This window comes from Eumetopias jubatus, unplaced genomic scaffold (genome assembly GCF_037043125.1).
Source record: "Eumetopias jubatus isolate StellerSeaLion01/CBP00866 unplaced genomic scaffold, mEumJub1_p1.0 scaffold_11, whole genome shotgun sequence".
NCBI classification, from domain to species: Eukaryota; Metazoa; Chordata; class Mammalia; order Carnivora; family Otariidae; genus Eumetopias; species Eumetopias jubatus.
Window position 1 is genome coordinate 85,369,383 of NW_028274817.1, and position 11,696 is coordinate 85,381,078.

Here is an 11,696-nt window from a genome sequence, read left to right on the forward strand (position 1 = left end):
TGAGGTCTCTGATCTATTTGTTGTTATATGTTATTATATGTGAGTCTGTCTTCACTGGTGTACGTCAAGGTCTCTTTGTGGGTGTGTTTCTCAGTGTATGAGGTCCCCGATCTGTCTCTATGTATATGTTCCAAAGTAAGAAGCCCCTGATATGTCTCTGTATGTAAGGTCTCTGATCTTCTCATAACTGTATCAGGAGCTGGAGGTCTTTCATCCCTATGGTTATAATTCCCAGGTGTCTTGTCTGTGTTATGTTTGTGGCTGTATGTCCTAGAATATCATGTGTCTGCGTTGTTTCTGCAAGGATGTTCCCATTGTGAGGTTTCTGATCTCTTTGTGGGTATATTCACCAGAATGGGAGATCTGATGATGTTTGTGGGTATATGTCCCAGATCATGAGGTCACCGATGTTTGTGCATGTAAGCCCCAGGATCTGAGGTCTGTGATATGCTTGTTACTACAATTATCAACGTGTGAAGTGTCTTTCATGGGTGTATGCCAGGGGTATAAGTTCTCCAATATGTTTGTGATTCTGTGAACGTGGGTGCGAGGTCTCTTATTTGTCTGTGGGTGTATGTCTCAGTGTGTGAGGTCTGTGAGGTCTTTTTGGGTTTGCATCCCATGGTGTGAGGTCTCTGATTTGGTTTGGGGGTTATTTACTGAGATATGAGGCATATGTTTTTTTATCGTTGGATGTTCCGGGATGCAAGGCCTGTGACTATTTATCATTGTATATCCCAGGATGTGAGGTCTCTTACATGGGTGTATATAGAAAGTGTAAGGTCTTTGATCTATTTGTGGTTATATGGCCCTGGGTGTGAGGTCTCTGATCAGTTCGTGGAGTTAATTCTTGCAAACAGAGCAGCAATGTCAAATTGTTAAGTGTTATATCCTATGATGCATGTCTCATATCCTATGATGTGATGTCTCTGATCTTTTCGAGGGTGCATGACCCACAGTGTGAAGTATCTGATCTATTCCTTGTGTGTTTCCAAATGTGTGAGGTCTCTCACCTGGGTGAGGGTATATGTCCCATGGTGTGAGGCCTCTTATTTATTTGCAGGTATATTCCCAAGAGAGGAGCTCTCTCCTCTCTTTTGAGCGGTGGGGCCCAATTTGAGAGTAAGGTCTGATCTGGTTGTGCATATATGCCTCAGGATGTAATGTTTGTGTGTATATGCCCCAGGATGTGAGGTCTCTGATCTGTTTGGGTGTGTTTTTCCAGGAGGTGAGATTTCTGATCAGATTTTTGCGTGCATATCCCAGGATGTAAGGTCTCTGATCTTATTGTGAGTCTAACTCCCAGGATTTAAGGTCTCTGATCATTTGTGGATGTACATCCCAGAATACATTTTTTCTTTTTAAAAAAAAAGATTTTATTTATTTATTTGAGAGAGAGAGAGAGCACGTGAGAGAGAGAGAGATCATGAGAAGCAGAGGGAGAGGGAGAAGCAGACTCCCCACCGAGCAGGGAGCCTAATGCGGGGCTCGATCCCAGAACCCTGGGATCATGACCTGAGCCGAAGGCAGATGCTTCACCGACTGAGCCACCCACATGTCCCCAGAATACATCTCTTTAGTTTTTACAGGTATGTGTCCCAGGTTGTAGGTTCTCTGATCTGCTAGGGGGATTATTTGACAAGATTTGAGGTTTCTGATTTGTTTGTGGGTGTATGTCATAGAATGTGAAATCCTAGATCTTTTAGGGTATGTGTGCCCAGAGTGTAAGGTTTCCGACTTCTCTGTGGTTGTGTGTGTGCTGTGAGGCTTCTTCTCTGTTCCTTCCTGTATGTGTCAGTATGCGCTCTCTGGTCATGAATTTTGTCAAGGATGTAAGTTCTCTGATCTGTTTGTTGTATATTCCAGGACATGAGGTCTCTGATCTGCTTGGTGGTGAGTGTCCCCATGTATGAGGTGTCTGAGCTCTGTGTGTGTGTGTGTGTGTGTGTGTGTGTGTGTGTGTGTGTGTCCCAGGGAGTGAGGGTTATAATGGGCTTGGGGGTGTATCCCAGGTTGTGAGGTTTCTGATCTGTTTCAGAGTGAATGACAGCAAGCGCCATATGCGAACTCTTTATCGGTCTATGTTCTAGGCTTTGGGGCTCCCACGTGGTGGACAGTATATGTGCTGGGCGCGGGAACCATAGTCCGTTGCTGGATGTACTACCCAGCATATGAAGTCTCTGAACTGTTTATAGGTTTGTGTTGCAGGATTTGAAGTCTGTGATTTCTTTTTTTTTTTTTTAAGCCCTAGTGTGGGGCTCACACTCATGACCCCAAGATTGAGAGTCGCATGCTCTACTGATTGAGCCAACCAGGCACCCCCTAGTCTGATTTCTTTATGACTAGACTTTCCAGGCTGTTAGGTCCCTGATCCGTTTGTGGGTGTGTATGTGAGGTGTGAGTTCCCTGATTGGTCTGTGGGTGTATTTCCCAGAATGTCATGTCTCTACCAGTCGGTGCCATGTACATCACATCTGTGCTCTGTTTAGCTGAATACTGGCCCCCAGTAATATCTGTGTCCCAATCCCCAGAACCTGTGACTATGTTAACTTTCTGGGAAAAAGGACCTTGTAGGTGTAATGAAATGAAACACTTTACGATTGGGGGTTTATCCTGGATTAACCAGGTAGGCCTAACATAATGACTGCTGTCCTTCTATGTGGGAGGCAGGATGGTAAGGGTCAGAAACGGCTGTGGGAGAGTGATACGCGTCAGAGACAGTGATGTAAAGATGGAAGCCGACCGAGAGAAGGAGGTGTGACAACTGAAACCGAGAGAAGAGGGATCAGAGAGAGATTTGAAGATGAAGGAAGGGGCTTTGACGATGGAGGAAGGGGCCACGAGCCAGGGAGTGCAGGCAGCCCCTGAAACTGGAAAGTGCAAGGAAATGGATTCTGTCTTGGAGCCTCCAGGAGGAAGGCAGGTCTGCTGACAACTTGTTTTTATCTAAGACTAGTTTTCGGGTTTCTGACCTGTAGAAATGTAAGGTAGTAAGTGTGTATTGTTTTATAGCACCAAGATCACAGTGACTTGTCACAGCAGCGATAGGAAAGGAGTACAGTGTCCCAGGTCACGAGGCCTCTGTCTGGTTGTCGGGGAACATCCCAGGATGTGAACTCCCCCATCTGTTTGTGAGCGTGTCTGATGGCAGGAGGTCTCTGATCCGTGTGCAGGTGGATGAGTCAGGGTGTGAGGTCTCTGACCTACTTGAGGGTGTGTGTCCCAACATTTGTGGTCTCTGAGCTGTTTGTGTGTGCGTGTCCTCGGACGTGGGGTCTCTGAGCTGATTTGGGGTGTACATCCAGTGTGTGAGGTCTTTATGATGTTTGTGGGTTGTATTCGAGATTATTAGGTCTCTGATGTGTTTCAGATATCTTTCCGATGATGATGAACTTGCTACTTGCTTTGGTGGTATATATGCCAGAATATAAGTTCTTCAGTCTGTTTAGTTGTGAATGTCTAGGGTGTGAGGTTTGAAAGAGCTTGCTGTGAGGGTATGTTCCTTGGCCCGAATCCTCTGATCTCTTGTGAGTATGTGTCTCTGGATGTGAACTCTCTGATCTCTTCGGGAATATATGGCACAAAATATTAGTTCTGTGGTCTGTTTGTGGCTCTTTTTTCATAGCATGTCAGGTCTCTGATGTACCTGGAAGCATATGTTGCAGGATTTGAGAGCCCTGATCTATTTGTGGGTATCTCTGGTTGTATACAGTCTCTGATACGTTTTGGAGCCTCTCCCATGATGTGAGCCCCCCAATCTGTTTGTTGGCATATTTCTCAGAGCGTGAGGTCTCAGATCTGTTTGCCGGTATATATTGCGGGGTTTGAGGTCTGTGGTCTCCATGGTTATGTGTCCAGGTTGCGAGGTCCCTAATCTGTTCACTGAAGTGCATCCCAGGATGTGAACTCTCTGGTCATTTGTGCATGGGAGGGTATATAGTATGAAGATTCTGATCTCTTTTCTGGTAAGAGAACCAGGCTGAAAGGACTGGTATGTTTCAGGGTGTTTTCCCAAGATGTGAATTCCATGATCTGTTCCAGAATACCTGTCCTAGGATGTGAAGTCTTAGAGCTATTCAGGGATGTACATCCCAGGCATGAGTACCCTGAGCTGTTTGAGGGTGCCCGTCCCAGCTTGTTAGATCTCTGATGCTTTCTGGTGTTGTTTGCAAGTATATGAGATTTCTGATTTGTATCCTTGGACATGTAACAGGATGTGGAGTTTATTATTTGTTCAAGTGTGCATATCCAAGGTCTGAGGGTTCTGAGCTCTTTGTGGGATGTGTTGGGGCTTCTGATCTGTTTGCAGGTATGTGCCCCAGGATTTGAACTCTCTCATTTCCCTGTGGGTGTGGGCCCCAAGCTGCCAAGCATCTTTAATTACTCTGGATGATGTATTTCCTAGGATATGAGGTCTCTAATGTGTTGTGGGTTCTTGTTGCAGGGTTTGGTGTCTCTGAGCCATTTCTGGTTGTATTTCTCAGATGAAGTCTGATCCATTTGTGTGTCTATATCACAGTATGCAAGTGGGTTTTTTTGGGGGGGGTCTCTTTTGCTTGTTAGTCAATGGTATGAGGTCTGTTCTGTTTGTGGGTATGTGTCCCAATTTTTGAGGTCCCAGACCTGTTTGTGGGTGTATGTCCCAGAATGTGTGTCTCTCTGCTGTCTTTAGATGTATGGCTGAGGGAAGGAGGTCTCTGATCACTTTCTAGATGTATGACTCCAGATGAGGGGTGGGAGCTGTTTCTAGTATATGTCCCAGTATTTTAGGTCTCTGAGCTTTTTGGAGGTATGTGTTTTGTGGTTCGAGATCTCTTATTTGTTTGTGTGTGTATGTCTCTGCCGACTTAAGGCCTCCTAAAGATGCCTGTGTCGTAATCCTTGGAAACCGTGCGTGAAGATGTGACCTTACATGTTAAAAGGTACTTTGAAGGTGTGATTAAATTACACATCCTGAGATGGGAAGATTTTCTTAGATTTTCTAGGTGGGTCCAGTGTAATCACAAGAGTCCTACAATGAGGGGGACAGGATGCCTAGTGTCACTGAACGAAAAGTAATGACACAGACCAAGTCAGATACAGTGATCTGATGACAGAGACGTTTGTGGGTGTGTGTCCCAGCTTGTGAAGGCCTTGAGCCATTCATGGCAGTATGTGCTGGGATGTGAAAGTTCCAGGTGTGCATCCGTGTCTGTACTTGGCTAAATAATAGGACTCCGAAGATGTCCAGTGAAGGACATGTGAACAGGGAGCCCTGATCAGGGAGGAGAGCGATGATGGAGGCAGAAATCAGAGAGATTTGAAGATGAAGCGCAGTGGGCTTTGCAGGTGGAAGGAGGGGCCAGGGGCCAAGAACACAAGCACTCTGGAAACTGGGAAAGGCAAGGAAATGAATCCCCCCCCACCCACGCCGCCCAGAGTCTCCAGAAGGAACACAGCTCTGTTCACACCTGACTTTAATACTGTAAGACCCAGGGACGCCTGGGTGGCTCAGTTGGTTAAGCGACTGCCTTCAGCTCCCGTTATGACCCTGGAGTCCCAGGATTGAGTCCCGCATCAGGCTCCCTGCTCAGCAGGGAGTCTGCTTCTCCCTCTGACCCTCCCCCCTCTCATATGCGCTCTCTCTCTCTCTCTCTCTCTCTCTCTCTCTCTCATCCTCTTTTAAATAAATAAATAAAATCTTAAAAAAAAATACTGTAAGACCCATCTTCAGATTTTTAACCTACACAATGTAATGTAATAAATGTGTTTTTCCATGACCCTAAAATTGTGGTGATTTGTTACAACAGCGATGAGAAACAAATACAGTGTCCTGAGTTGTGATGTTTCTGTCTGGTTGTCTGTTCACATCCTAGGAATGTGTTTGTGAGTGTGTCTGATGGTGGAGGCCTCTGATCTGTGTGTGGGTGTATGAGCCAGGGCAAGAAGTCTCTGACCTGTTTGAGAGTGTGTGTCCCTAAATTTGTGGGGTTTGTGGGGTGTACGTCTCGGGATGGGTGGTCTCTGGTCTGTTTTTGAGTACGTGTCTTTGGACGTGAGGTCCCTCTGCTGATTTTGTGTGTCTCTTCGTGTGAGGTCTCTGAGGTGGTTGTGAGTTATGTCTAGGTTGTTAGGTCTTTGATATTTCATGGGTATTTTCAAGATTTCTGATTCATTTGATTATATATGTACCAGGATGGGAGGTCTCTGAACTGTTCGGATGCGTATATCCAGCTGTGAGGTGTGCAGCTCATTGGGGGTGTCTTTCATTTGGCTCAAGTCTCTGATCTTTTTGTGAGTCTGTGTCCCAAGATAATGAACTTTCTGAACTCCTCGTGGGTGTTTTCTGAAGAAGTCAAGTACATAATCAGTCTTAAGGTATTTTTCCTAGACTATGAGGTCTCTTACTTGATTGTAGGTATGTGTTGCAAGACTTGAGATCTCCGATCTGTGAGTATGTGTCTCAGGCTGTGAGGTGTCTCATCTGTGTGTGGTTACCTTATTGTTTTTCAGTTTTTGCCTTTCTAATCACAATATTTGAGTTTCTGATCTGTGTGTGTGTGTGTGTGTGTGTGTGTGTGTGTGTGTGTGTAAGGGTGTGAGGTGTCTTCTGTTTGTGGTTATGTGTCCCAGTTTGAGAGGTCCCTACGCTGTGTGTGGGTATATGACACAGAACACCTACCTCACTCTTTTTTTTTTTTTTTTTTTGGATGTATGTCCAAGGGTGGGAGGTCTCTCATCTCTTTGTCTCTTCGGAATCATATGATATGGGATGTGAGGTCTTTGACCTACTTATGGGTGTATATCTCAGGATGGGATGTTTTTATTTTTTTGTTTCTTAAGTAAACTCTACACCCAGTGTGGGGCTTGAACTCATGATCCTGAGATCAAGAGTCACACGCTCTACCGACTGAGCCAGCCAGACCCCCCAGGATGGGATGTTTTTAATTCCTCATGTATGTGTATCTAAGATTGGTAAGGGCCGCTGAAAGATGTCCATGTTCTAATCTCTGAAACATGGGACTATGGGACCTTACATGTGAAAAGTTCCTTTGCAAAAAAAAAAAAAAAAAAAGTCCTTTGCAGATGTGATAAAGTAATTATCTTGAGATGGGGGAGACTGTCCTGGATTATTTTCCAGGTGAGTCCAGTGTAATCACAAGGGTCTTTACAGGAGAGAGGCAGGACAGTCCATTGGAGAAGCAGATGTGATGACAGAAATAGAAATCGGAGAGAGAGATTTGAGGATGAAACACTGCTTTGAAGTTGGAGGAAGGGGCCACGAGCCAAGGAATGCAGGCAGCTCAAGAAACTACAAAAGGCAAGGAAATGGATCCTCCCCCTAGAGCCTCCAGGAGCAATGCAGTTCTGCCAACAACTTGATTTTAGCCCTTTGAAACCCTTTTTTAGCTTCCGACCTGTGGAAAGGTAAGATAGTAAATGTGTGTTGTTTCATGTAACAATTGTGACTTGTCACAGCAGCCACGGGAAATGAATACAGTGCCCCAGGTCGCGAGGTCTCTTTCTGGTTGTGGGTGCACATCCCAGGATGTGAACTCCCCCGTCTTGTTTGCGAGCGTGAGTCTGATGGTGGGAGGTCTCTGATCCGTGTGCGGGTGTATGAACCACAATGAGAGGTCTCACAAAGTTTGGGGTGGGGTATGTCTCAGAACTTGCAGTCTCTGAGCTGTTTGTGGGAATATGTCTTAGAATATGAGGCCTCCAGTTTGTGTGTGCACGTCCTAAGATATCAGGTGTCTGAGCTGATTTGGGGAATACATTCTATTCTCTGAGGTCCCCCAGATGTTTGTGGGTTGATGTTCCAGTTGTTAGGTCTCAGATCTGTTTGGGCGTGTATTTCTGGTGTTAGGAGGTTTCTGATTTGTTTGATCATGTATATATGCCAGCATGTTAGATCTCTGATTTATTTAGGTTTGTATGTCCAGGACGGGTGAGGTTTCTGAGCTTTTCGTGGGTGTGTGTCCCTTGACTTGAGGCCTCTGATTTGTTTGCTGGTGAACGTCCCAACACATGAGCTCTCGGATCTGTTTGTGGATCTTCGTTGTAAGATTTCAGGTCTATAATCTGTTTCTGGTATCTTCCTAGCCTCTGAGGTGTCTGATTTGATTATGCTTATGCACTGCAGGATTTAAGGTCTCTGGTCCATGTGTGAGTCTGCGCCTTGGGTACATATGGCCTCCGCGTTGTTTGTGGATTATATCTCAGGATGTGAGCTTTATGATCTCTTTATAACGTATGACTCAGGGCTTGAGGTTTCTGATCTGTTTGTGGATACGTGTTGCAGAGTTTGAAGCCTGTGGTTTCTTTGTGGTTATACGTCTAGGTTGTGAGGTGTCTAATCTGTTCATGGGTGCATATCCCAGGATTTCATATCCCTGATCCATCTGGTGGTATATGTCCCATGGTGTGAGGGCTTTGGGCTATTTGTGGCATTTGAAGTCCCTGATATGGTTGTGGCTACGTGTCCCAAGTTGTGGGATCTGGAATCCCTTTGTGTATGTCCCAACATGTGAATTTCCTGATGTGTTTGTGGGTAGTATCTGGTGGTGTGAAATGTCTGATATATTCACTGCTCAGTGAACCAGAGTGTGAAGCCTCTGACCTGTTCGAGGGTGCTCTCGAAACCTAGATGGTGGGTTCTCTTTCGTTTGTGAGTTTAATTCCAAGGACTCTGAGCATTTTTTGGTCTAAGACCCCAAATGTGTGTGTGTGTGTTCTTTCTGGATGTATGTTAGAGGGTGGAAGGTGTCTCACTTATGCGGAAGTGAAGGACTCCGAATATGAGGTCTGTGAGCTGTTTGGGCATACATGTCTCTGGTGACCGAATAGCAACACCCCAAAGATGTCCACTTCCTAATCCCTGGAACCTACGATTACGTTAATTTACATGAAAAGGGGGACTTCGCAGATATGACTAAATTAAGCATGCTGATGGGAAAATTATCCCGGATTATCGGGGTAGGCCCAACGTAATCACACGTGTCCTTATATGAGGGACACATGAAGGCAAGAGTCCGAGAACACAGTATAGGAAGAGCTGCAGAGTCAAAAAAAAAAAAAAGTGACATCATGACATAAGTAGAAATCAAAGAGAAACAGAGGTGGAGATCGATGGAGGCAAAAAGAGAGAGATTGGAACATGAAACGCTGCTAACTTCGAAGGTGGAGCAAGGAGCCACAAGCTTAGAAAATGCGGGTGTCCTATAGATTCTCCCCTGGGAACTCCAGAAGGAAGTCAGCTCTGCTGATGCCTCATTTTTACCCTGTCAGACTCCTTGTCAGTCTTCTGATCTGCAGAAATATAGGATAATAAATTTGTGTTGTTTTATGACAGTAAGATCGGGGTGATTTGTTACAGAAGCAGGTCCGGAGCCCTGAGGAGATAAAAAGGCCTGCACTTTCAAGAAATGGGATAAACATGACCTTCTTTTCTTTTCTTTCTTTCCTTTTTTTTTTTTTTTAGTAGGCCCCAGCCCAGTCGCATGCTCTACTGACTGAGCCAGCCAGGCACCCTGTAACTTTCTTCTCTTAAAAAAAAAAAAAAAAATGGTGCCGGGGGGGGGGGTGTCAGGAAGAAAGGACTACAGTGTCCCAGGCGGTGAGGTCTCCATCTGATTGTCGGCAGACATCCAAGAATGTGAACACCTCTGTTAGTGAGCGTGTGTCTGATGGTGGAAGGTCTCTGCTCCGTGTATGGGTGCACGGACCAGGGTGTGAGGTCTCTGATCTCTGTAATAGTGTGTGTCCCAGAATTGGTGGGCCCAGCCGTTTTGGGGTGTATGGTCGTAGGAGAGGAGAAGCTGGTTTTTGTAGACAGCGCCCAGGATGTGAATTCTCTGGACTGTCATGAGTGTGTTCACGGTGTAAGGATTCTGACCTATTCGTGCGTGGGCTTTCCCTTTGCTCGATCTGTTTCTGGGATTATGTCCTAGAATGCGAGCCTTCCAGATCCGTGTGTTTGTTTCTGTCTCGTGGTGTGGAAGCCTCTGGTATGCTTGCTGGTGACTGAAGCATGAATGAAGCAGGGTGTCTATCCCATGATGGAAATTCCCTCATCTGTTTGTGGGTACTTGTCTGATAGTGTGAAGCGTTTGATCTTTTCACTGGTGAATGAACAGGGCTATGAGGTGTCTGACTTGTTTGATGTTTCTGGTGTTTTTATCCGGATAGGTGAGTTCTTTGATCTGTCTCTCGATGCGTGAGGTGAGTTCTTTGATCTGTCTCTCGATGCGTGTCCCAGGATGTGAGATCTGTGATGTTCTGTGAATGCGCATCCCAGCGTGTTAGGTCTCTGAGCTGTTTGTGGGTGTTATGTTCCAGGTCATCAGTTGTCTGAGGCCTTATGGGGACATTTGCAAGCGTTTCTGATTTGTTTGTTGGTGTAGAGGCCACGAAGTGCAATTCTTATCTGTTAAGGTCTATATATCCAGGGTTTGAGATTTCTAAGCTCATTCTGGTTGTATGTTTCAGACGGGAGGCCTCTGATCTGGTGGTGCGTACATGTCCCACGTTTTGCCAGCTCTCTGAGGTTCCTCGGTGTATTTCTGTGCATGTGAGGACTTTCACCTCTTTATGGGAGGATTTCTGTTTGTGGGCCCGTATCCCAGGATCTGAGCTCTCTGATCTCGAGGACTATAAGCCCCAAGATTTCAGGTGTCCAAATTTATCTGGATGCATTTACCAGCATGTGGAATCCATAACCTGTTGGTTGATTCATGTCGCAGGATGGAAGGTGTCTGGTGTGGTTTGGGTTGTGTTTCTCAGATCAGGTCTTTGATCTGATGGTGCGTGTATGTCACATAGGGGAGTGTGTCATCTCCTTGAGTGTGTTGGTAAAGGTCATGAGGTCTGTTCTCTTTGTGTTTCTGTGTCCCAGTGTGTGAGGTCCCTGGTGTGTGTGTGTTTGTGTGTGTGTGTAAATGTGGGCTGCTTTTCTGCTCTTTTGGTGTGTGTGTGTCTCAGAGTTAGAGGTCTGGTCTGTTTGGGGGTCCTAGAATGTGGGTCCCTGATCTTTGTGTAGGTGTATATCCCATCATAATCCGATTCCTGTTCTCTTTTGGTGTGTATGTCCCAGAGAGTGGGTTCTCTTCTCTCTTTGTAGGTTTAATTCCCAGAGTGTGAGGACTCTAAGCATCATCTGGTGTATGTCTCAGAATGTAGCTAGCTCTCTCACAGTCTGCAGGTATGTCCCAGGGTGGAAGGTCTCTGATCTCTTTGGAGGTGTGGAACTCCAGATGTGAAGTCTTCAAGCACTTCATGTGCCTATGTCCCAGGAGGTGAGCTTTCTCTTTGCGCACGCGTGTTCTGTCTCGTCAAGTAATGGATCGCCAAATACGTGTTCACCCCATTCCTGGACCTTGTTAATATGTTGTCTTACCTGGAGAAAGGGATCTTGCAGATATGTATTAAGGGAGCACCGTGAGATGGAGCAGTTATCCTGGATTCCCCGGGAGGACCCATCCTAATCGCAAATGTCTTCATATGAGGGAGGTAGGACCTTTAGGAATCACAGAAAACTAAGTGGCTATGGACATTGAGACGGGGGCCATGGGATGATGGAAGTAGTCACAGAAAGCAATGTGATGGCAAAAGCAGAGGTCAGAGAGGGAGAGAAAGAAAGAGATTTGAAGCAGAAACAAGGAATCCTCTGGTCTCTTTGTGGGTTATGTCGTAAGATGTCATGTCTACCATCCGGT